General features: G+C 36.7%; 1 protein-coding gene across 5 annotated transcripts in view; it reads right to left on the bottom strand.

Annotated features, from left to right (window-relative positions):
* RNF180 (ring finger protein 180) overlaps positions 1-24306 on the bottom strand; it is a 73332-nt gene that overhangs the window by 26719 nt on the left and 22307 nt on the right. The gene's annotated exons all lie outside the window — the stretch shown is intronic.

Here is a 24306-nt window from a genome sequence, read left to right on the forward strand (position 1 = left end):
CAAAAAGGCTGAGTAAAACTGTATTATGATCACATTTCTCCTTTTAAAATTAAGTTTAACAATTTATATGTAACTGCATTACAAAAGTGATAGAAACAGAGAATGTTCTGGATTGAATGGCACCTTAAATATCATCTAGTCCCCACCCTCCTGCCATGTGGACCACCTTTCACTAGACCAGGCTGCCCAGAGCTCCATCCAACCTGGCCTTGAACATTTCCAATCATGGGGCATCCACAACTTCTCTGAGTAACCTGTTCCAGTGCCTCACCACCTTCACGGTAAAGAATTTTTACCTAATATCTAATCTAGATGTATCTTCTTACCGTTTGAAGCCATTCCCCCTTGTTCTATCACTACATGCCCTTGTAAATCAGTCTCTCTCCACCTTTCTTGTAGGCTCCCTTCAGGTACTGGAACACCACAATTAGGTAACCCCAAAGCCTCTCTTTTCCAGTTTCATCAAATCCAGTTATCACTTTCCTCATAAGAGAGGTGCTCCATCCCTCTGATGATTTTTCTGACCCTCCTCTGGACTTGCTCCAACAGGTCCATGTCTTTCCTGTGCTGAGACCCCAGAGCTGATGCAGCACTGCAGGTGGGGTCTCACCAGAGAGAGCAGAGCAGAGGGGCACAATCCCCTCCCTGGCCCTGCTGGCCACACTGCTCTGGATGCAGCTCAGGCTGTGCTTGGACTTCTGGGCTGAATGCACATTGCTGGGTCATGTCCAGCTTATCATCCACCAGTATCCCCAGATCATTCTCTGCAGGGCTGCTCTTGATCCCTTCATGCCTCAGCTTCTACTGATAGCTTGCTCTGACCAGGTGCAGCATATTTCTATTGGCCTTATTAAACCTCATGAGATTCCTGTGCACCCAATTTTTAAGCTTGCCCATGTTCCTCTGGATGGCATCCCATCCTTCAGGTGTGAAAATACCTTTACTTTTCCAAGAAAGGCAAAACAAAACAAAACAAAACAAAACAAAACTCTTTAAAAATAAACTGTGGGTTGTCCTGCCTTTGAAAAGTAATTTGTGAAGAGCATGTTCCAGCAAGAATGAGTTCAAAGCCACAACTTTATTGCTCCAAAGAAAAATACAAATTTTAGAGTAGAAAATCTAGGAACTCCTAAAATCTTTGGTAACTGCTTGCTTTTGCCAGCACATATGCTTCAAATTTCCTTGCATTGATGTATTTGTAGGAAGACATAGCTGAACTTCCCAAATGGTGTGCATCCCATTTGAATGTAACAACTTGTGTATATTGCCATGTTCTTGCTTTGGTCTTGTAAGATGACTAAATCTTTCCAAGTAATCTGAAGATCTGATATTAATGGTACCCAGAGTTTTTGGCTGTTGTGGTTTAGGAATGGTACAGTTCAATTTAGTGCTCCCAATGAGACTCTCCAAACCATGTGCAATTCACTGGCTCCCTCTCCCCACTGAGGAGGGCTGGAGAGCAGAACTGGAGGCCCAAAAGGTAAAGGTCAAAGGCTGAGATAAGAACAAGCTATTGGGAGTGCCAATCAGATAAAAAAGTGAAGATTAAAAGCACCAATACTAATGGCAGGGAGCATAAGAGAAAAATCGCATTACTGCTCCCTGTGGAAACCCATGACAATAAATAATACCTCACTGCTCCCTCTGGCTCAGAGCCTGTGCCAGCTGACTGCTCCCTCCAGCTCAGAACCAATGGTATCCAACAGCTCCTTCCGGCTCAGAACTGGCACCATGCTTATTCAACTGGAAGGAAGTCCTTCTCTTTGGAAGAGGCTCCCTTCCCCTAGCCCCAGGAATGACATGAGGTAAAAGATCAATCCTTCATGTCCTAGCCATACCCCCTCCTGGCTACGGCAAAAGTTAACTGTAACATGACTGAAATCAGGATATTGGCTTAAAGAAAAAAAAGATCATCTTTATAGGAGCTACTTAGGAGAAATTTACCATTCTCTACCTTCTCTATCCATCATCTTTGTTTCTATTTCTGATTTTTTGTTTCACAACTCACAAAATCCAACATAGTCCAATACCCAAGAGACCTATCAAGAAAAACCAACACAGGAGAGCATCAGACACTGCTGAGTGTCAAAACTCTTCTCTCATGCCCCATACTCTGAAGTCCCAATTCTTGCCTAGTGACTTCAATTTAAGTGTCTTAATTCTAAGCTAATTCTAAGTTAATAACCTCATGTCCCTTGCTCAGATAGTTTGGGTTTAGCACTGTGTCCAAATGAAAGCTCTTGTACAACCATGAGCGTCAGTAACTGTATGCATCTTACCTTAGAACTTAATACTCCAGTTTCATTTTCTCTATTCAACATGCCCCAGAAAAACTTCAGTGTGTACTGAAATCTACTACAGAGGCAATTAGGCTGTACTGATAAGCAGACAGCATGGGTCTGGTTGGACTAACATCCACAGAAGCTAATCACAGACAGTGACAGCTTGGGACCATTACTTCCAGCTCCATGCTGTAGGAAAGACTGTTAGACCAGCAGTAAATACTAGAGTATTACAACTATCAGTAAAACTGTTTAACCCAGACTGTTTCTACACCTACAGTACAGAAAACCCACACCAGAACAGAATGGCAAAGGGTAACAGAAGTGATTACAGCCAAATAATTTTAAAATGATGGAAGCTTCATAATACCATTTCTTTGGAAAAAGTGGAAAATAATTTGGCAGAGAAAATGAAGGAAGTAATCTCAGGTGATTACAGGACACAGATGACTTCATCAGAAACTAGGAAACACTAATACACTGTGAAAATAACAGTCCCTCCAACCCTGCCACGTGGGCTTGGAGTCCTGGGTTAGTGTTTGCATTTGATGATCTTAAAGGTCTTTTCCAACCTAAATGATTCTATCTAAAACTCTAAGTAAGGCAAAAATCATTATTAAAATCTAGCACAAAACCAAAATACGGGGAGCAGTAAGCTCTTGCTGACTGGTTTTGATGAGCACTGTTTGGAAAGAATATACACAATGTGTACAGAGGAGCTGCCTGCAAGACAAATGTCCTTCATAAAGCAATTAAATAAATAAGAGAGCTAGAGGCAAAACGGCTGAGGACCCAAGGGTAATGGCTGGCTCTGAAACAGGTTTGTAATCATGGTACAAAAAATTGACAGGGATATCTCCGAACCAATTGCAATTAGAAAGATCAAAAGTATTCTAATGTGCAAACAAGATCTAGTTAAGAGTAATTTTCTTAGTGAAGGTGTTAAGTCTTTTCTACAGATTTGTGCCCCTTCTCAAAAGACCTATGCAGTCACAAGGCATCATTCAGTACTGCAAAGCTAAAACCAGAGCACCTTCCTTATGGCAAGAAGCTAACACACAATAATTTAAACAGTCATTATTTTTTTGGGTTACAATTAATCGCTGCCTATCAATTACTAGAGCTAGGGCTTCAGTGTACAAGAGCTTTACAAACATAAACCAGAATTATTTTCTTACAGTATTACAGTACAAACAAAACTGAGAGAAGACATATAAACATCAGGATTGCCAAATAACAACAGAAAAAACTTCAAAGCAAAACTATTACTCCTAAGAAATGAAGGAAAGGTAAGAGCCTTTCATCTTCCCACGTCAGTTGGGAACTGCTAATATGGATTTGACAGTAATCCCTCATATTTCACTGGCTGGACAACTGAAGGACAACAACAAAAGAAAAGAGAGAACAGTGGATCAACATTTGCTTGAGAAGCCTCTAAAGCATGTTAAGTAACAAGGAGTGTAACACAGCAGTGGTTGAGCAAGGGCACGAGGATATTACATATGGATATTTTCAGCTTGGGAGAATATGGGAAAATTGGGAAAATAACACATGAATATATTTGATACATTTCCACATTCAGAAAAAACACCCACACCACTGAATAACATGATACTTAATACATGATTTACATGTAGTCATGTGAAAGACTTAGTGGCTGTAGACACTTAAAAGATTCTGTATGAATGCTATCAGTAAAAGGAAATTTAGAGTAAAACCTAGAAGTATGATCAAAACAGTGATAAAATTAAATAAAGCACATATGACATTTGACCAAGATGCCACATTATGAAAACAGACTTGAAAAACCCTTCATTTTAAACAGACCTATTCAGAATGCTATATAAACTGGACAATGTCCACAGTGGAAACGAATGATGACTGAAGAAAAAATCAGTTCTATATTTCACATGATTATCTTGCAAAGACAACTGCCTATAGAATGATATGAAGTTCTAAACCAGATTTTAAATCTTCAATTATAATGCAGAATGAGAATCACATACCTCAGGTCTGAAAAAGTGAGAAAGAATGAGTATCAATCCTGTTTTGTACAGAAGCAGAACAAAAAGGAACAAATGCTTCTTGGTTGCTGCTGGACAAAAGTATCAGAGGGTTTAGTCTGGTTTCCAAAAGAATTGCAGCTTATGGGAGTGCCATGTCTGTCCATACATCAAGTTTGTCCACAACAGCTTTTGAACCTCTTTAGTCAATTGCAAACAAATCTGGCAGAGGGGTTATAATAGCATGTACATTTCCTCCAGAAAATTTCTTAAAATTGACAGGTGTACTGAGTACAAGGACTGAAATGACTGTCATTTTTATGGGAAAGTCTTTGGGTGCTCTGTTCCTTCAAAGAGAATTTATCTAGCCTTATTTCTGTACAATAAATTAGTGGTTTTTAACAGCATTTCAAAAGTAAACTCAGAAAAAAAAAAAAGAGTCTAGCATTAAAATACAAAAAAAAAGCCTACCAAATTTTTTTGCTAAGTATACTAGCAGAAGTTGTTCCAAATCAAGCCAGAAGGTACGGCAGGGTTTGTATGCCTTTGAACACTCTGTTTTGGTTGATTGGTATAATGCATACAAAAGGACATATTTTCAGGTGTTTGGCAAAACTAAGCCTGAAACATATAAATCAAATAGGGTAGAGATATTAAACATTTTTACCAGTCAATAACAGAGTCTAAACTCACTCAACTCTAAGTTTCTCCCCATACAACATTTCAGAAAAACCCAAAGGCAAGCTAAAAACTTCAAAGCAGACCCAAGCAGCCTAAGCAGCTCTGTGGAGTTATCTGTTGGCATATCTGTTCTGAATCACAGAACCACAGGATGGGTTATGTTGGAAGGGACCACAGTGCCTCATCTCGTTCAACCTCCCTACTCCAGCAGGGTCATCCCAGAGCACAATGGCACTGGATTGTATCCAGACACTTCTTGAGTATCTCCAGTGAGAGAGACTCCACAACCACTCTGGGCATTCTGCTTGGTCACCTGCACAGCAGAGTTCTTCCTTATGTTCAGGTGGAACTTTCTGTGCATCTATTTTTGCCCATTGCCACTTGTCCTTCTGCTCAGCACCTCAGAGAAGAGCCTGGATCCATCCTATTGAGACCCTCCCATCAGATACTGATAGACATTGACAAATCATCTCTTTGAGGCTGAACAGGACCAGTTCCTCAGCCTTTCCTTGTAAGAGATGCTCCAGCTCTTTAATCATCTTTGTTGCCCTCAGCTGGATCTGTTCCAGGAGCTCCATGTCTCTCTTGTCCTGAGGAGCCCAGCACTGGACACAGCACTCCAGCTGAGGCCTCACAGGGGCTGAGTAGAGGGGCAGGATCACCTCCCTTGACCTGCTGGCAATGCTCCTCCTAGTGCCCCCAGGGTTGCCTTCTTGGCTACAAGGGCAGTGCTGGCTCATTCACACCCTCTCTGCTGCATTTGGGTTGATAAATTGCACTAGAGGGAAACAACTGAAAGAAGTTTTCTTCATTATTTTTCTAGAAAAACTTCTTGATAGAGTTAGATGCTAACACTGGTATTTGTTTGTTTGGGTGTTGGGTTGTTTGTTATTTTTTGTATATTTTTTGTTTGTTATTTTTTTGTTTGTTATTTTTTAAATTTTATTCATCCTCATTTAGAAGTTCCTTTAGGCATTGGAGTTGTTCATCAAGCACAGATACAGGCTGGATGGAGCTTTGAGTGTCTAATGGGTAGCATCCCTGTCCATTGAAAAGGGCTGGAACTAGATCATCTTTAAGGTCCCTTCCAACCCAAAGCATTCTATTGTGTGATTAAGTGCTTCGTAGACCAAGGCTTCTAAGGCAACTACTGATAGGACACATATACTAGAGTACCTTAAAAAAAGAAAAATTATTAAATACTTGAGACATGGCAAGTTAACCAACTTGTCTCAATGAAATATTGTTACTTTGTCAGGAGATAAAGCCTGATTTTGTTGAAGAAGTGGAAAAAATCCTCAGAAAAAACAAACAAAGGAGAATTATCTAGTATCTTTTATTTTTATTCCTGTACATACCACACTGAAAAAGAATAATGACTATTTTAATTTATTGCTGATTCATATTGTTTTAATCAGGTTGAAACAGGCCTCACAGAACTGAATAATTCTTGAGCTAGATATTGTACATGGGTATTATGTACGTATATCCCCTTTCTTTCCAAGCATGTTATATAATATATTTCAGTTTCTTATTATGATGAATTTGAAATTATTTAAGCATTTTTTATTATGCAATTCGGTTACTCTTTGCAGTTCCTTCTAAGCAGCAAATGAGCCTTTAGGCTTTTGAAATATACATCTAAACTGGTATCTCTAGATATTATTACCCTTTTCGAAACTTCTCTTAAAAGAATTATATTGTTAAGGAACATCTGTAAACACAGCTTTTATGCAAATATCTTGAAGATCACTGCAACTACTTCACTGACTTATTATAAGGTTTTGTTCCTATTAAAATAATTTAATTATGAAGATGAATTGAGAGACAGGCCAACTAGACTAAATATTACTCAAAGTTCTTACACCACAATCATCTTAACACTTTAATATTTATAATCACCCTTAAACTAGTATAGAAGAAATTAGTTTCAATCTTATTTTCATTTTTACTTTGCATTTCATAAAACACATGCACAATTTACACAGGTATTTAGGAAGATGATGTAAGCATTATAGTTAAGTAGCAGATGAAGCTTTCCCCCAAAAAAGAAACATCCAGGCACAGCTATTAGTGTCACTAGGTCTAAGTATAAAGCAAATGTTAATAATTATTCATCTTTATTGTAACTACTATTTCAAACAAAGAGAAGGAAAATTCATTCCTAGAGGCCTGGAGAAATTTCAGTGAATCTCTTAGAGCCTTGATGCAATGCCTCAATGACAGATGAAAGGATCTGTTTGCCCTTCTGGTGTGGATTCCATACAACGAAAACACTTTAATTTTTTTTTAGTAACTTCCTTTCTTTTTACAACTTCTTTTTTTTCTTACTGAAGTTGTAGGGAAGAAAAGGAGGATATTCTTTCAGTACCACAGATCTCCTTTGCATTCTGGAAGCGGAAACTGCCAACAGAATTGGCACAATCATGAGTCCTAAACATTCTGCTCAGTTTTACAAACATATATGAACTGGAAGGTCAAATTAGTGTCCTGAATAAGTAAATAAACTGCAAGAACAATTGTTGGTTTTTGTTAGTTAGAGCAAAACAGTTGCTATCTACACCTGAAGTCCTCCTACGGTACAGTGAGAGTGCATCTCCTCTCTAGTACAAACTTGTAGTTGTTCTGGTTCCTGGTAAAAAGATATACTCCTGTCAATTTAAATACATAACAAGCTGGATAATCAATAAAATTATTTTTGCTTCAATCTTAATTTTATACCTGCAAAACCAGCTTTTTTTTTTTTTTAAGCAAAAAGATTTGCAACACTGAAATAACAGACACGTGTTTATCTTTTCATTCTTCTAGGATTTGCATGTATGTACATACGATTACTTTTAAGGAAAACACTCATAACATCTGTAAAAGAATGTCTTGAACAGTGCTGATACATTTTGGCACCTTCGCATAAGTGCAGTACAGAAAAGAATGCATCTGAAATGCTTCTTGTCATTCAGTACAAATTTAATATGAAGTACAGTGACGCATGACACAATCCGAGGTACCAGCACACAACAGACACTTAGTGAAGATTACCTACTCTTATCATTAACAAAGGTCTCTTCTCCAGCACTACACAGCAGAAAGTGGAGTAGACAACGTGGCAGAGTGTTGGTGAGATGTGGAGGTTTGCTCCTGTTCTGAACGGCATTTATAAACTGTTTATAACTCAATGTCTCTCCACTTGTGGAACACCACTTTCCAAAGCAATATGATCAATGTACATATTTTAAGTTTCCTACCAGTCTCATTGCTCCTGGCATTTTCCAGCTCCAAGGCACAGTTCTTTCTGCTAATAAAGTCTACAGTAACTACAAAGATTTGTCTGCTAACGATTAGGAAAACATCAACATAATGAGAGTTGAGTTTTTGGCTGCTAGATACAGCTACAGAAGACTTACTGTTTTGGACAGAAAGATGAGTTTGCAGAACTGAACTCTCAGTGCAGCCTTTTTCAAAAATATCTTCAAATCATTTTTACACAAATTCCTCAGCTATTATGTAGCCATGACCATCCTTTCAGTCATTAGCTGGGGTGGCTACACAACCTCTCAAATTTTATTAATACAATAATAACACATTTTCAACACAGGCTGGGGTAGAAGTGACAAAATTCTTGCCTTTTAATCATCAGATTGAAGAGATGTTAGTTAGGATTCATAACAACTATGACCAAAGGAGGTATTTAACCCAGATAAACTAACTCTGCCTTTTTCTGTATTAACTAGGATGCGCATTATGGTATGACCAACTCTGACCCTTTATCTGTACACCTGTGGAATGTGACATCCTTCTGTCTAGGCTGGGCGCCCACCTTGTGCCTTAGACAGAGCCTACCATTCACCCCAAAATCAAGAGTTATGAATCCGCAAACATCCTCTGTTTCCACAACTGAAGTATAGTTTGTGAGATATTGCATTAAAAGAAAGATTCATCTAGTGAGATGAATTGCTTTAAAATAAGTTGTCCTAAAATTAGGAACCTAAAGCTATATTTAGACAATTAAAGGACTGTCCCAGTTTTCAAAAGCTTCCTTATCTGGCTGGAGCAACTGGGTGATCATCTTGCTTAGAACAACCAGGCCACCTATTTAAAGTGTGTTGGCTGAGTTTCTTTACATCAATTTAAATATTGATTACTTAAATAGACTCCACCACTAAATAGTGTTTAGAGTACAGCATTCAATTGCTCTAAAGGAAAATTAAGACAAGCAAAACATTTGAAAAAAGAATATATCTGAGAAACTTAGGTGAAGGTAATCAGATTGCATCACTGTTGCTTAATTTTTTATACCTACTAAAATGACTATGGAATAATCCCAGATTCATCAGAATCAAATATTTTAATAAACTTCTTATGCATTTCAGGATGACTTGAAAAATTAATATACAGTTTTTCCTTAAAATGCAAAAAAAAAAAAACCATCAAAATACACAAGTATCTGTTTCTACTTGTAAAAAAAAGTCAGTAAAATTACATTAGGTTTTCCATTAGTACAAACTTAAAAGAAGTACAAATCTGTTTGATTTCCTACAGAAGCTGTACTGCCTTTCTGGAGATTTTCTCAAAGTTGAAAATGACATTTTTAAAAGTCAAAAGCATTTGAGGTAAAGACACTAAGAGCCATCAACAACAAGATCTTTATCTCCATTTTGATAATATAATTATCTGACTCAATAAAACTTGCAGTTTGTAATCCCTCAGTAGTAGAGGGATTGTAATACAAAATTAAAACAATAAACAACCAAAATACAGAAGTGTTTCAGGTGTCCTCATGCAGCCATAGAAGAAGAATGTCCCTTTTGTTTCTTCTTTTCGTGCAACCCTAAAATTTTTGTGACACTAAAATTTGATCCTGTGCTGTTGAAAAAAATAATCCAGGTTGACCTGAAGTAACAAAATGCAGTTCAAATGTTCCATATATTGTTTTTTTTCTGAAAAATAGTATCTAGATGCTCAGTTTCATCATCCTTCTTTCCTCAACTCTTAGTCTTTATGACACTTAATCAGAAAACTTATCAGAAATACTATTACAAACTATGGCTCTGTATTGACATCAGTCAGCAATAAGCACTACACTATTTCCTTGGTATTTTATTTGGTCACATCCAATGTCATCCAAATTGTGCAAAAACTTATTTTCCTCAAATTTAACTGCTAGGTGTCTCAATCTGAAAATGCTAAACATGGATGGATTCAAAGGGGTCAGCTGTCAGTATTCTGATAATTTAATAAATCCTCTTTCCAGACACTTTCCAGATACTTAAGCTGCTGTAATCTAAATCTTTGCTGTCTGACAAACAGAGCAGAAAGGACTGCTTATTTTTTATTTTATAATATAAGTGGAAAATTTTGTATGCATGCATCTTTCTGTAATAATTAGTAATTTCACATACATGTCTATAAATACTTCCTTTCATGCAGAACAAACTATATTCCCTGAACACGTATTGAAACATCAAGACTGTATTTTATGCAAGGCATAACGTTTCTGTGTCGTATAAGCAAAATATTACACCCTACTTAATTTTCCCTAGATGTTATTTATGAAGACAGTGAGGCCACTTTAAATTATAGGGTGGCATAATTTCTCATGAGCCTTCCTCCAAAAACCTTGAGGGGTCTTAATAATGACCTCTGAAGAATTCAATCTTTTCTCTCTGCAACAGTTTAATACTGCAGATTTTTCTTCTAATGAAGTATTTCATAAAGTCTTCCAGAATTTGAATATGAAAATCCACCCTCCCAGAAGAAAAATCAAGAGTGTGTGAAGATTTTCTTTAGAATTGCAGGAACTGAAACAGAAAAATCAAGCTCAACTTCTACTATTTCACATTTCTCTGCCTGGATTAAAAAAGTGGGATTCAACTATGAATGTTGGTACAACACACCAACAGAAAATTGAATCTTAGCAGTTACTACTTACCTTTCATTAAAGACAACGTTACCATGAAATGATTTATGATCCTTAGATGAAGGCAAGATTCTTGTTAATCTTTTAAAAAGCAGACCAGAAAAAAAATTCTCCTTAAGCATGATCATCTTGACATAGCTAAAGTGAAAGTGAACCTTTGGATTTAGTCTACAACTGGTACACCTTATCGAAAAAGCTTAACTGCTTGTGCAACAAATTGCTACACACATTTATTAAAATTCTCAAAGTACACGGATTTACTGAAATGAATACACTGCCATATACTTCACATATTTGACCCAACTTAGATATATGACATAATGAATAACTGGATCTGGCTATGATAGCCAAAATGCAGAGTAATTAATTATCAGTAGACAAGGCATCTCAAAAATTTTGTTGCTGACATCCTAAAAATACTTGCAAGACTGAAATCAAGAAGATACAAAAGAGTTTGGAAATTTGTAGAAATATAAAGAAAACTAGAACACACAGCTTACAATGTTTTCATGTGAAGAACAATTCAAAATATTCACAAGGGAAAAAAGAACACCAGGATGGGTCAGACTTACTGTTCTAAATGGTGTAAAATAACTGCAATTCATTTTTGTGGCAAAGTACTGTACTACAGTTTGCTATTAGAATATCTATCCCCTTTCTGAAAAATTCAACAGATTTCTAAAACTGCCCACTACTATTAACATACTAGCTAAAGATGTTTCATTTTTAATTATCTATACTGACATCAAGCAAAGACACTACTTCATGCTTTGCATCTACTATAACAGTGAGGGGGAAAATGAAAAAACTAGAAAAATAATCCTACTAGACCGTGGTAGAGGACAGATCTCACAGAACAGCCTCCCTCATCATCCTAGGATTCTCAAGTGAGCTCTGGGAAACTTTCTGATGTTAGCTAATAATTTTCATCTCCTTAATGTGGGCAGCATCCTATGCCCTAGTTTAGCAGAACAGAGAAAGTATTTTCTAATGAGGAAATATAACAGGCAAAGACAAAAGACCCAATACAGTGAAGCACACAAGGCAGACCAATGCCATTTAATTTGACTGTGCTGGGTTGGTTGCCTCCTTAATGTAAGTTTGTAGCTGACAAACTGTGAGAATTTTTAGATGTATTATTTATGTCAGTCCTTCAGGCAAAAGCAGGGCATGTTTGGAGCAACAAAGCTCACTTTTACACTGTTCAAAGGCCTGCCAATCTTACAAAGAATCAAACTTGTTCAGCTACAAACTTTTCATTTTATGACTTTCACAGTGCACTCAGTGCAAGGGTAGGATTCAATTTTGGACTTTAAAGGACACAAGCTGAAGCCCTCAAGCAGAAGATGTAACATAAAGCCTTTGTGAAGGGTACAACCAGCACAAATTCTTAGAGTGCACATGACAAATTCAAATCTTCTTGCACCTAACATTCTGTTGCTAAAAGTAAGTCTAGTCCTCATTCTACAGAGAAACCTTCAAAAGTAATAAAATTTAACTGATGGAGACAACCTGAAAGAAAAACTCAGTGATGCGAGCTGTGTCCTGCTTAAGCCTGAGTGCAGCCTTAGCTCTGAAGTCCATCACTGTCAACTTTAGTCATTTAACCATGAATAAGTTCGTGGATACATGCGGTATGAAACAGACTCAGATGGGAGCTGGAGAGGCTGCTGGGAAGAAGATGCAGAGAGAAGTTGGAATGTGTGTCAAAAAACTACTACCAATTACAGAATAAAAAAAATTCTTTGTACACAGTATGAAGATATATGGCACAGATATATGTTTGTGCTTCATATGTTTGGCTGAAACAGTGTTGATAACACCCCTGTGTTTTGGCCATTGCTGAGCAGCGCTTTGTTCCTGGAATGCTTCCTTTCCTATTTCAAACAGTCTGGAACTGGGCTTGAGGTTGGGAGTTGATAAAGTCAAGACAGGTGACCCATACCACTGGGTGTCACAGTCAGCAATAAATCCTCAGGGAGATGAGGACTAAGGGGTGAGTGTTTGTGGTTACATTTCCCTGTGCAAGCAACCATTACATGTACTGAGGCACTGATTCCCTGGAAGTAGTTGGACATCTGCCTGCTGATAGCAAGGAGTGAATAAAGTCCTCTTTTTGCTCTGCTTGCACACAGAGCTTTCACCTTCCCTGATAAATTGTCAACTATCTTGATCCACGAGTGTTCTCATCTTCCTTCTACTTCCCCCCCAAACCCTGTGAGAGAGGAGTGAGCAAGGGGCTGGGGCTGGGTGGGTGTTTGGCTGCTGGCTGGGGTCAGCCTATCACAGCCCTTAAGATATGAGCAGATACAACTAGGTATTGTTGTTTAATTATGCTTCCAAAGACTATACCTTGTCAGAAAGGAAGAGGCACACATAAATAATTTTATTCAAAAAGAAAAAAAAAAATCAAACAAAAACCAAGTGCCCTGTTCCATGGTAGTGGAGGATCACTGTACAATAAAAAAAAAAGAAACCATTGTAATACTAAATTAAGTGATGTACACAAGTTTTTAATAGCTCTTCAGCCTTCAGTCACAGTTCATTCACACTGCTCCTTACATTACTGTATGTAAACTTTGAGTTTCAACAGTTATTTTTTCAATGCCAGAAGTGACCAATTCATACTAAGTGCTTTAAAACATTATCTACAAAGAACTTGTCAGAAGTTCAAACCAATTCTATAATGTAATAAAATCCGGTGAAATCTTGCTTCTGTGACTTTTATAAAACCTTTCATCATAACCACCCCAAACTAAGAAGAAGGAAATCAATGACAGATAACACTGGAAAAGAGATTATGAAGTTGTTTCTGGGTCTGTACTACATACTTGCTTTCACCTGCACAACCTGTGTTCTTTCTGGCACCAAATCTAGTCACTAAATTACTCCTGAGATTGCACAGTTAACACATCATACAGAATCTGATAAATGAATGCCAAAATATTCTGCCTGCCTTGTCTCCAGGTGTGGTAGATTTCCAGTGGCTGGTGACTTTCTGAGTGCCTAAATGTAGTACAAACAAAAAGTGAAATCAAATGGTATGAACAAGATCTCTGCCATGGTAGGAATGGCACTTAGAAAAGAAAGGAGCTCAGACACTGCCCTTGATAAAGAATTTTTTTTTCCATTTTTCACAAAAAGAACAATTTATGTGTTTCCAACATACATCTGAAAATATAAATGATACAGTTTCCTAGGTCTGTATGTATTTCAAAAGGACAACCTTTCAGAAGTTTAAAAAGTATACACACCAACTTCAAACAGATGCTGGTGTCTTATTTTTCTCCTCACACTCATTTATAGAACAGATACTACCATTTAGCTCTTCATTTGTATCAAATGAGATTTCTTTATAATGGAAAAATACTTTTTAATGGAAAAATACCCTCAAATATTGATTTCATAAAATGTGTAGTTGCACACATCATAATTGTCATATGGCTATCTGATATAGTTCCTTGTGCTAGAGCCACAATTCTTTTCAGAATCCAAAGGTTAATAAGATTTTTAGAAGAACTATGACTACTTCATTTAAAAATTACAACAATTTTTACAAGGCTTCAAGAATTCAGGAAAAATCAGAATACAGTAATTACCTCTGCCCTCCCAGGTTTGATTATGGCTGTTTTAACTTGAGTTTTCGGTATAGCAAAACAAATGCATGTAACCACTAGGAACTGTGCTTACAGACAGCTACTCTAAAGTGTGAATTTGTTTTACCCACTTGACAATTAAAGCTTCAAATAAAATTACTTACTCCAAAGTGATTTGCAACAGCCAGCAAACAATTAATTTCTTAAAGCTTAAAATCTATTACCTGAATTAGAGCTTCTTAAGCACTTCTGATAATATGTATTTTTAGTTTCAGATTATTCTTTGGTTTTGAGCATACTGATTTATGAATGCTCAACATTAGATATTCACTTTCAAATACAGGTAATAGCTCTGTGAAAGGATATATCATAATTTGTAGCATAATCAATTAAAAACTATTTTACCTGCAAAAATGAAACTAAATTAATAATTCAGACTGCTCCACGTTACCACAATCAGTGCAGCATCTTCTACTGCACCTGAGAAAAAGAGTACATAAAATTATGGTATTCAAAATAGGAGGTGATTTTTGGTTTGCATCAGGCATACACTTAAATATATATATATAAAAAAGAAAAGTTCTTGCAATTGGGTAAGATGATCATTCAAATAATAATACCCCAATGTTTGGGTTTTTCATCATTTTCATCTCTTGAAATAACCCACGATTCCTAGTGCTCCAGTGAAGTACCTATGCTGTACTCAGTACTCTCAAAGAAAATACTGCCTGGAAAATGCGACATGCTTAGTTTTGCATCAGTTCAAACGTAAACTTGAATTAGTATAACCTGTTCTGCCAGTGTTTATAGCCTCACCATAGCACATCATTGCTCTCACACCAGCCTATAAAAACCTTTTCTCCAGCTGTAAGCTCACTGAACTGTCTAACCATTCCTCTTCAGAGAAGAGTTACTAAGATGGTCAGAGGGCTGGAGCCTCCTCTCCTTTGTGGAGAGTCTGAGAGAAGCGGAGTTGTTTAGCCTGGAGAAGAAAAAGCTCTAGGGAGATCTTACAGCCTCTTCCAGCACCTGAAAGGACCAATGAGAAAGATGGGGAGGGACTTTCACAAGAGCATGTCATGACAGGATGAGGGGGAATGGCTTTAAAATGAAAGAGGGTCGACTTAGATCAGATTATTTGGCAGAAATTGTTTACTGTGGGGGTAGTGAGGCACTGGCACACGTTGCCCAGAGGAGCTGTGCCTGTCCCATCCCCGGAAGTGTTCAAAGTCGGGCTGAATGAGGTTCTGAGCAACCTGGTCTAATGGAAAGTGCCCTGCCAATGGCAGTGGGTTTGGAAATACATGGTTTTTAAGGTTTTTTCTAAGTCAAACCATTCCAATCCTATGATCTCCAGAACACATTCTCTTTTTCAAAGCATATTTTTAATTTTCCAAAATTCTGACATGACGCTAAGAATTTTCTATAGAGATAAAATTAAAATGCCACTGATTTCTAAGTCCTTTAAGTTTTCTGAAACATGGCTGGACAATTTTCCTGCTATCAAATGATAAAAATATAATTAGTTCTGTAATTTCAGTTCAATTTTAAAAATGTTTGTAGAGAGTAGTTAATTCTGTAGTCAATATGCTTATGATGTACTGTCATGTCCACTCAAACCAAATTTAGTACAGAGCAAGGAGCCAGAAACAAGAGCAAAAAAGTGTCTTTCCCAAAATAAACTGAGGACTAAATTAATTTTTAGGGTACATCTTCAGACTCTGGTTATCCAACATTATGAGCATGCAGGTCATGCAGGCACAACTACTCAGTAGGATGCTCCTTTTCATTGCTCTTGCATCACTGAGTGTAAATTAAAATGTATCCCCCCAAATATTTTAGTATCTTAGGAAATGCTGGATTCACCAGATACATAGTTTGCACTGTACTTTTGCTATGTGTTACCATAGCCATTTTTTTAACCCAAGAATATGCTCAGTGCCTTGTGGAAAGATGGTAATTGCATGACTAGATGAGCAGGCTGTTCTTAGTGCCTAAGAAGTGCTCTCTAAAGTGATCACTGTCAAATACTCTTCATTACAGAAGTGGAACAGACAGCTGGAACTGGGGGTTCAGATGTGTCCTTTCAGAATTGAAAAAATAAATACTTGTATTAATATATCTTATAAATTCTCTCCTAAAAGGTACTGTATAGATGCTGAAACTGATCTTAATCAAGTAAGAATCAACACATTTTCCACAATATTGGTTCTCCCTAACCCAGACCTCCCCCTGTCCTTCTGCCCCTTCCCCTGGTATTTTAAGATTTCTTACATAACATGGGAGGAAATTTACTTTCAGAGTTCTTAAATTTTTAAATGTTTCAGACTCCATTGCAGAAAAAGCAGTTCTTCTCAACAGCACCCCCACCCAGTAATCTCTATCATGTCTACAGAAGTATAAAAATGCTATAGAGACAAAATACAAACCCCTTTGACTATACAGCAAAGCAATGTATCACTGAGTATGCTATACGATTTAAGCATGGAGTTAAATACATTAAATATGCAAGGCTACAGAAGCTCAAAAGTAGATTTAGAAGTCCATCTGCAAATTTTAGAGAGATAGAAGTTGCATCAGTTTTATATTCACATTATAAAGTCAGGGTTTCAATACACGGTGATTATATTCTAGCCCTCAACTTAATTCTGTTCATAGCAAATCAGTTCTGGATAATGTCTCATACATTTCCACTGAGAATAATTACATTTTTATAGCCATCATAAGAAATATCCATCAAGTGAAGATGATTTGCTGATAGGAAACAGTATGACTGCTGTTTTACCATTAAAAAAACTTTAACATAAGAACATTTCCTATCAGGATTGTTAGAGCATGGAACAATCTAGTAGCAAAAATTTTAAGTATAAAGCCATGTTTATACTTAAACATGGCTTTATACTGTTTACATGTTTAAACATTTGTTTACCTCCAATCACACAGTTCCAACCATATTCTTATGCTGGCTACAGGAAACTAGACCTGATGTAGTAGAAAAAGTAAGAGAGAAGTATTTAGTTTTAGTCTTTTTTTCCTCCCTGAAACAGAGCACCATGGAGTCAGATGAGACAAGAGAAGCAGACAATTCCAGCCATAATTTTATGGGGGTTCCTTTTCATCTGCTTTGACATGAAACCACCACCTACGTTGCCTACTCACACTATCATTTAAACTAAAAAGGTAATCAGATACTGGTATATTTTGGCACTGCCCTGTGGTTCTGACTGTGTTGGTATTTTGAACAATGAATGGTGCAAGTTTCCCAGAAAACAATTTATAAAATTAAATTGCAATGGTGTATCACTGAGATGGTGAGTCATACACCTTTCATTGATGTTCGTGCTTGACAAAAGCAAAGCGTAATTCCTGAAAAGTTCTGGCTCAGTCACAAATGCCCTGTGCCCATCCACCATCCTGACAAGCTGGTTTTGTTCAGACAGTCTAAAAAATTCACTAGTAGGAACCCTGTAGAAGGGAACATGATTCAGCACATTGCAAGTATCATATCTTTTGCTCTTTCTTGTGCCAAAAATCTAGCTTGGTTAGTAAGTTGTCAAAAGGACTATCCTGTAAAGTAGCAGGGACCTTAAACTCCGGGTGAGCTTCTAGAAGGATGTGCCATAGAAAATGCATCTTGCACCAACAGGCTCTAAATTAGGAAAGGTAAGCTATTGGCATTGATAAGAGTTTGCACTCCAACAGAAAAGTTTTGTTGAAGCAAAATTTTTACAACAAAGCATTGTTTTCTTTCTGAATAAATTTGACACTAACCACAAAAATTTCATAAACACAAACACTCTACACTAAACTGGCGGGGTGGTGTCCTTAGAAAAATTCCTTAAATCAGATGAAGTAACAGGTGAAGTTCCTGAGCAAACCATGGAATGGCTGCACTTTGTTTTTTACTCATATGTATTAACTTCATTCTTAAAAGTAAAAAGAGATCAGTGAATAAAAGACACTCTCCACCCTGTGTGTTCCACATACACCCACAAGCTCCTGGCCTATTACTTCAACATCCAAATAAAAGTGCAGATTCATGGGCACTGCTCTGTTTTCTACTTAGATTTCACTTGTGTAAGGAGTCATACAGTCAGCCTGCTTTGTTTCACCCCATTCCCTTTTCTTTTTCATAGTCCAGCTTCAAAACCAAGCACACTAGAAGCACAGAAGGTACATGCATTTGCACTCAAGCTCCACTACCTTTTGTTGCTCTTCCACCTTCTGCTGCAGTCCTATGCATCATTGCAGGAGCATGACAAGAAACAGCTAAAGAAAAAAAGCTGAATTTATTTCCTTAGGCTAAGAGGTCTCACACTTGGATTCAAGATGCAGTTTGGCAATGAACTTCCAGACAGTTCTGTCTGTGCCAGGTCTCTTCCCTCTCCACACATAAAAGACTCATTACAAACTAGAATGGGACACAAAAGAGTGCAGACAGAGATGTGAGCTATGTTTTGGCCATGGTTCACTAGCTGAAGGGTCTTCTGCAGAGGTTTCTATACCTATGGCACTAAAATGTACCATTTCAGTTCACATTCCATATATCATGTGTATAGCTAGGAAAGTACTTACAAAGGTTTTTATAGTATCCATTTTGAGGACTAAGAATTATTTTCTTCCAGTATGCTCAAAATCCCACTTTCTGCTTTTTTTCCTGAAGAATTGAACAACTGAACTCTACATACAATAAATGATAATAAAAAGCACGCTGCACACAAAAGTACAGCAAGTCTGTTCCCACAGAACATGAACAACCATATTTGAAAAATTACAGAAGATTGATGGAAGACAAGCAGAAGAATACCCTGACTTATTTTGAAGTTCAAATAAGAAATTGAAGATAAGATGCTGAGAAAACACACGAGATTTCAAAAAAGCAGCTGCAATGGTCCCAAACCTTTTGATATGGTGTCATGTACAGCACATAGAAGGGCAAAAAAGGCAAACTGCTGCCAAGAATATAGGAAGAAAATTAGGTAGAGAAACAGGGAAGATAAACAGATACTGTGAATCTCATCTAATCATATCACTGGATGTATTGAGATTCAAAATGCCAAATGAAATCTGTCCTAGAAGCAAGAGAACAACGTATCTTTGTAGCTGAAAGTGATGAAATAGTGGCACAGATAAAGAGAAACAGAGAATTCACATAATGTTCTGCTAGAGACAATAAGGTCTTCACTGCTATTGCCCCAAACAGGTTTTACAGAAGTTCAATCGAGAGAAAATGCAGAGAACAGCTGGGAGCCCATCTTAGCACTCTGGAGGAGCAGCTACTTTCTACTGCAACTTTCCATTATAAAGTAAGATTATACTATACTAATAGTGGCTCAAGTTAAGCCAAGGAGATCCTTATAACATTCTGTCCCCACTGTGTTGGGTCACATACTGTACTTTTCACCATTTATCCCAAAAATTCAGTACTGCTCACACATTTGGATTAAAACAGTTTCCATGCACTAGTCAATGTAACATATATACTTCAGGTAAAGGGAACTGGGTTAGTTTTAGAACAAATGGCATCCAAAAGACAGACATCCACACAGTGATTAATACCATTCTAAATATGGATATATTCCATAGATTAACTGATTTCAATCCAGAAAGATTAATCTACTAGTAATTCTAATACATTATTTATATCCTCCTAATACAGCTTACTTTTAGAAACCAGATTGGTCTGCTGTGCTGCGCTGCAGTTGGAAACAGCAGCATAGTCACAGCAACTACAAAAATGGTGTTCTGACTTTCAGTTTAGTGGTTCCCTGATGAAAAGAGCTGATCATCTAGCAGAATTCTCTTTCTGTTCTGCATTTTTTCTAATGCATAAACACAAAATTCAGTTTGCTAATACACCAAAAGCAGTATTCCTCTTTACTGTAACCTAATTAACATACTCAATTCAGTCTGGATTTTGGACCTACCTCAAAAGAGGCACTACTTAACAGCACAAGCTGTGTCATTATGCAGCCAAGAGGAACTAGCAGGAACTGTCCATATCTACTCTTTAAACAATCTCTTCACACATCTTTTTTTACAAACTTATCTGTCCTGTAGAAAGTGAGATGGAGCACCAAATCCACTTCAGAGCCGGAAAAAACGAAAATAATAAAAACCATATACAATTGTCTATATGGGATGCTGCTTTTTCCCCTTTGCTGTTCTAGAATCCTATTTTCCAATGTTGTCAATGAAACAAACAAGGAGTTCTCCAAACCATAATTACATGTATTTGATATGCATCAGACTTGAGGAATAAAAGCCAATTAATCTGACGGAAAACCAGCAGGTCCTATATATGACATGCTGCTGCTGGATCTGCCAGTGCTGCCTGGTCTGCTGCAGTAGGGCTTGGTTTCCACCAGTGTTTGCTCAACGACTGGTATCTTCTCCTATTACAAAGTTCCTGTACAGCATTTCACACAAACCGTTTCAGAGTCTCCTGTGTATATCTAATTTTCTAAAATATCCTAAATATTACCAGTTATCACAATAAAACTTACCCAATCATAAATTGTGGCTGTAATGAAAAAAGAGGGCAGAAAACATTGAGGAGACGCACAAGAAGGAAGACTGTAAGTTTATTTCAATATGAATGACCAGCACACAGTTTTTAGCTTTTTCCAGAAGAAGGACTGGCATGCAGTTTTTACCTTTTTCCAGAATCGTAGGTATAATGTTTCATTCTATTCATACATGTTTGTTTGTTGTTGTTTTAACACACATTTTGCTACATCCAGTTGGAACACAATCAGAATGCTCCAAAGGCATCTATTCTTTCCAATTTGGGGAGTCCACTGAATGTAACATTCCATATTGCCTGGTTTCTTTCACTATTTAGCGTCTTCCTTCAGCATGTCTGATCTTTTTGACATTTTAATGAATGTTCTTTGCTCTGTTTCTTATTAATTAAATAGTTTCTATCACTTATTTTCTTAATCTGTAGATCGTTTGGCTTGAAAACTAATATGACAAGAGAAACAGAGGGGTAAGCACACAGATGGAGTTATGTTTTTCTAGTAAAGGGCACTTCAGAATGGCACTATAATTCTAGCTCTCCTCTTCCTGAGACATACTAATTTTCATCTGAAAATGGAAACTGAGATATTCTAGATTACATCTATTTTTGATCTTCTAATTTTACTTTTTAAAGAGTCCATGCTTCTTAAACTTTTTCGGTGGGGAGGGGTGGGTGGGTGATATCTGATTTTGGGTTTTTTTGGTTAGCCATTTCTCCATTTTCTGTACATTTTTGATCAAAACATGAATTAAAATTTTTGCATTTATGGAAAAAATTGAGAATCATCTTTTTTCACCAGTTGCTTCCCCTCAATCTCCCTTAGGTAAGATCCCATTTTAGTTCCCAAGCTGCTAGCTAATTATTTTCAATTTGCTTCCGAATGTGTATTAGCAGTGCACTTTAGCAAAAAATCCACAGCAAAACTCAAAATAGCTTTTAAAAGCAATTGAATAAAATACAAATGAAAGAAATAATGCCATTAAAAATTGGGAGAAGCATGAAATTATTTATTTAGTTGAGTGTTCATAATGTCAAATATTTATTTGATTCTACGTACTTCTACTAATCATACAAAATTAATCTAAGCAGTGCAAGCTCTCCTCACACTGTACACAGAAGAAAATGAGATATACAAAATATGAAAATAGGATCACTGCAATTTTTTGACCTGCAAAATACTAAGATTTGATTAACCTTTTGCCAAAGATTGGGACTTTTGTTATCACAACTATGGGGAGAAAGGCTTGTCTAATGAATAAGTTTCTTCTGACTGGTGGCATTTTCAAACATATAAGACTATTAATGAATCAGGACATTTAATTTCTTCGTTTTAAGTATGACCAAATGTGTTCTTGCTCACACTCCAATCTCCTTCCCACCTTTAGAAACAATACATCCTAACTCCTAATGCTCAAATGAAAGGTGAAAGAACTTTAACTAGACTTGATGACAAATTACTAATAAGGGAAACTGACAAATTTCTAGCATTCTCACAGAAAGCAGATAGAGTCTTGAAAACAAATTAAGAGAAAGAAACCCCCACAATCATTCCATCCCCCATAATTCTAAATTGTGTTAAATGTGAAGCATGTTTTTATCTAAATCATCTATAAAGGAAACCATGCCCTTCTGATGTGTAACCATTATAATTTAGGTGTTGATCCAAAGCATTAGAGAATCACGAATCATTATATTCAAGTGATATAAGAAAAAGCACTGTTCCAAATAAAATCTTGGCAATTGCTAGCTTTAAAAAATTATGTTTTCACAGTTTTACAGTCATAATGGCGTTAGATCATAGCATAGAAGACTTTTGTTTTATCTAAATTGTTGTTATAAACTTATACTTTGGATGTTAAAAAGACATTCATATGCCCAAAAGACTGCCAGCTTCTTCAGCTGTTCAGTAGGTCTATCTTTCCTTATTTCTGAATTATTTCCTTAATTCTGCAATGCTGTTACCATAAATCTCTTCAATATTTTGCAGTAATATATAAATAAATTCCTTTCACTAATTTGCTACTCTAACTTTGCCATATCCTGCTAGACTCACTGATTGCTTCTCAACTGCAGTAACAGTTAGTTCGTACGAAATTTTATCTGTTCTGTTAGTGTGATGTCTTTTGGATGTGTGCAGTGACTTTTTCCCAGTGACTGACTGCAGTTTTACCTAATATAATGAAAGAAACATAAGGAAGAAAATTATTTTCAGAGAACATTATTTTCTCCCAAAAGCAGACACGGGAGGAAAAAATATGCTTTGGAGTTGAATACCACTAAAGCTAATGGGGGGGGGTCATGGATTAAAAACATTCATAGATTCACCAACTGCTACAGAGCATGAAGAAATAGCTCTCCTCCCTGAAAGTGTTCAAGGCCAGGTTGGATAGGATTTGAGCAATGTGGTCTACTGGAAGGAAGACAGAGGGGAAGAGTGGTTAAAATGAGATATCTTTAAGGTCCCTTCCAATACAAACCTTCTGTGATTCTGATTCTATGAAATAGTAGAGAGTTTTAATTCTCCCAGATGTTAGGAATGATTTTTCCGGAAAAGAAGTTTTTTTTAAAATTTGAAGAACCAAGTACTGCACTCAAACCTCCATCCAAGCCACATTTATCTCAGTTATACATAGTCGGAGAGTTTAATACCCTGAAAACTAATCAGAAATACAAAACTTACTCAAACTCTTAGTCACTGAGAATGAGTCAGTAGCAATTCGTAGAAATGAAGAACTAGGAGCACAGAATTTTTTTTTTTTTTTTGTAAAATTCTATCCTAAATTCTCTCCTTACTGTGTATTTGACGTTGTTCTCCTGGTAATACCCAGTAAACCTCATAATATGAAAGTATTCTTGCATTATTGTTCCTCCCGTTGTTGAACTTTGATTTTCATCTGCTACCAAGCACCTTATGTAACTGCAATTTAGTGTGCTCTTCACTCTTATCTGTGTAATAAGAATCACTTCTGAAATTATGGGATTCACCTAACTGCATAACACTGCATCCTACCTCTGTGAACAGGTCATTGTCTTTCTCAGCTGAGAGACTGCAAATTTCATAAATTCTTATGATCTAAATTGTCTCTGAGCATCTAGAAAAACTAAAATAATAGTTTCTATACCTCACAGTTTATAAAAGAAAAAAGCATACAGTATTTCTGTAGTTCTAGACAGATCATCAGTATTTTCTTGGAATAGCAATCAATATAGCCTTGGAACAGCAGCAAAGATTCTGTGGTTATTTACTGAAAAAACACTCTTTTTTTTTTCTCCCAGACAGCCAGCAATAAAATATGTAATTAATTTC

This window comes from Lichenostomus cassidix, chromosome Z (assembly GCF_008360975.1).
Source record: "Lichenostomus cassidix isolate B80296 chromosome Z, HeHo_3.0, whole genome shotgun sequence".
In the NCBI taxonomy this organism is placed as follows: Eukaryota; Metazoa; Chordata; class Aves; order Passeriformes; family Meliphagidae; genus Lichenostomus; species Lichenostomus cassidix.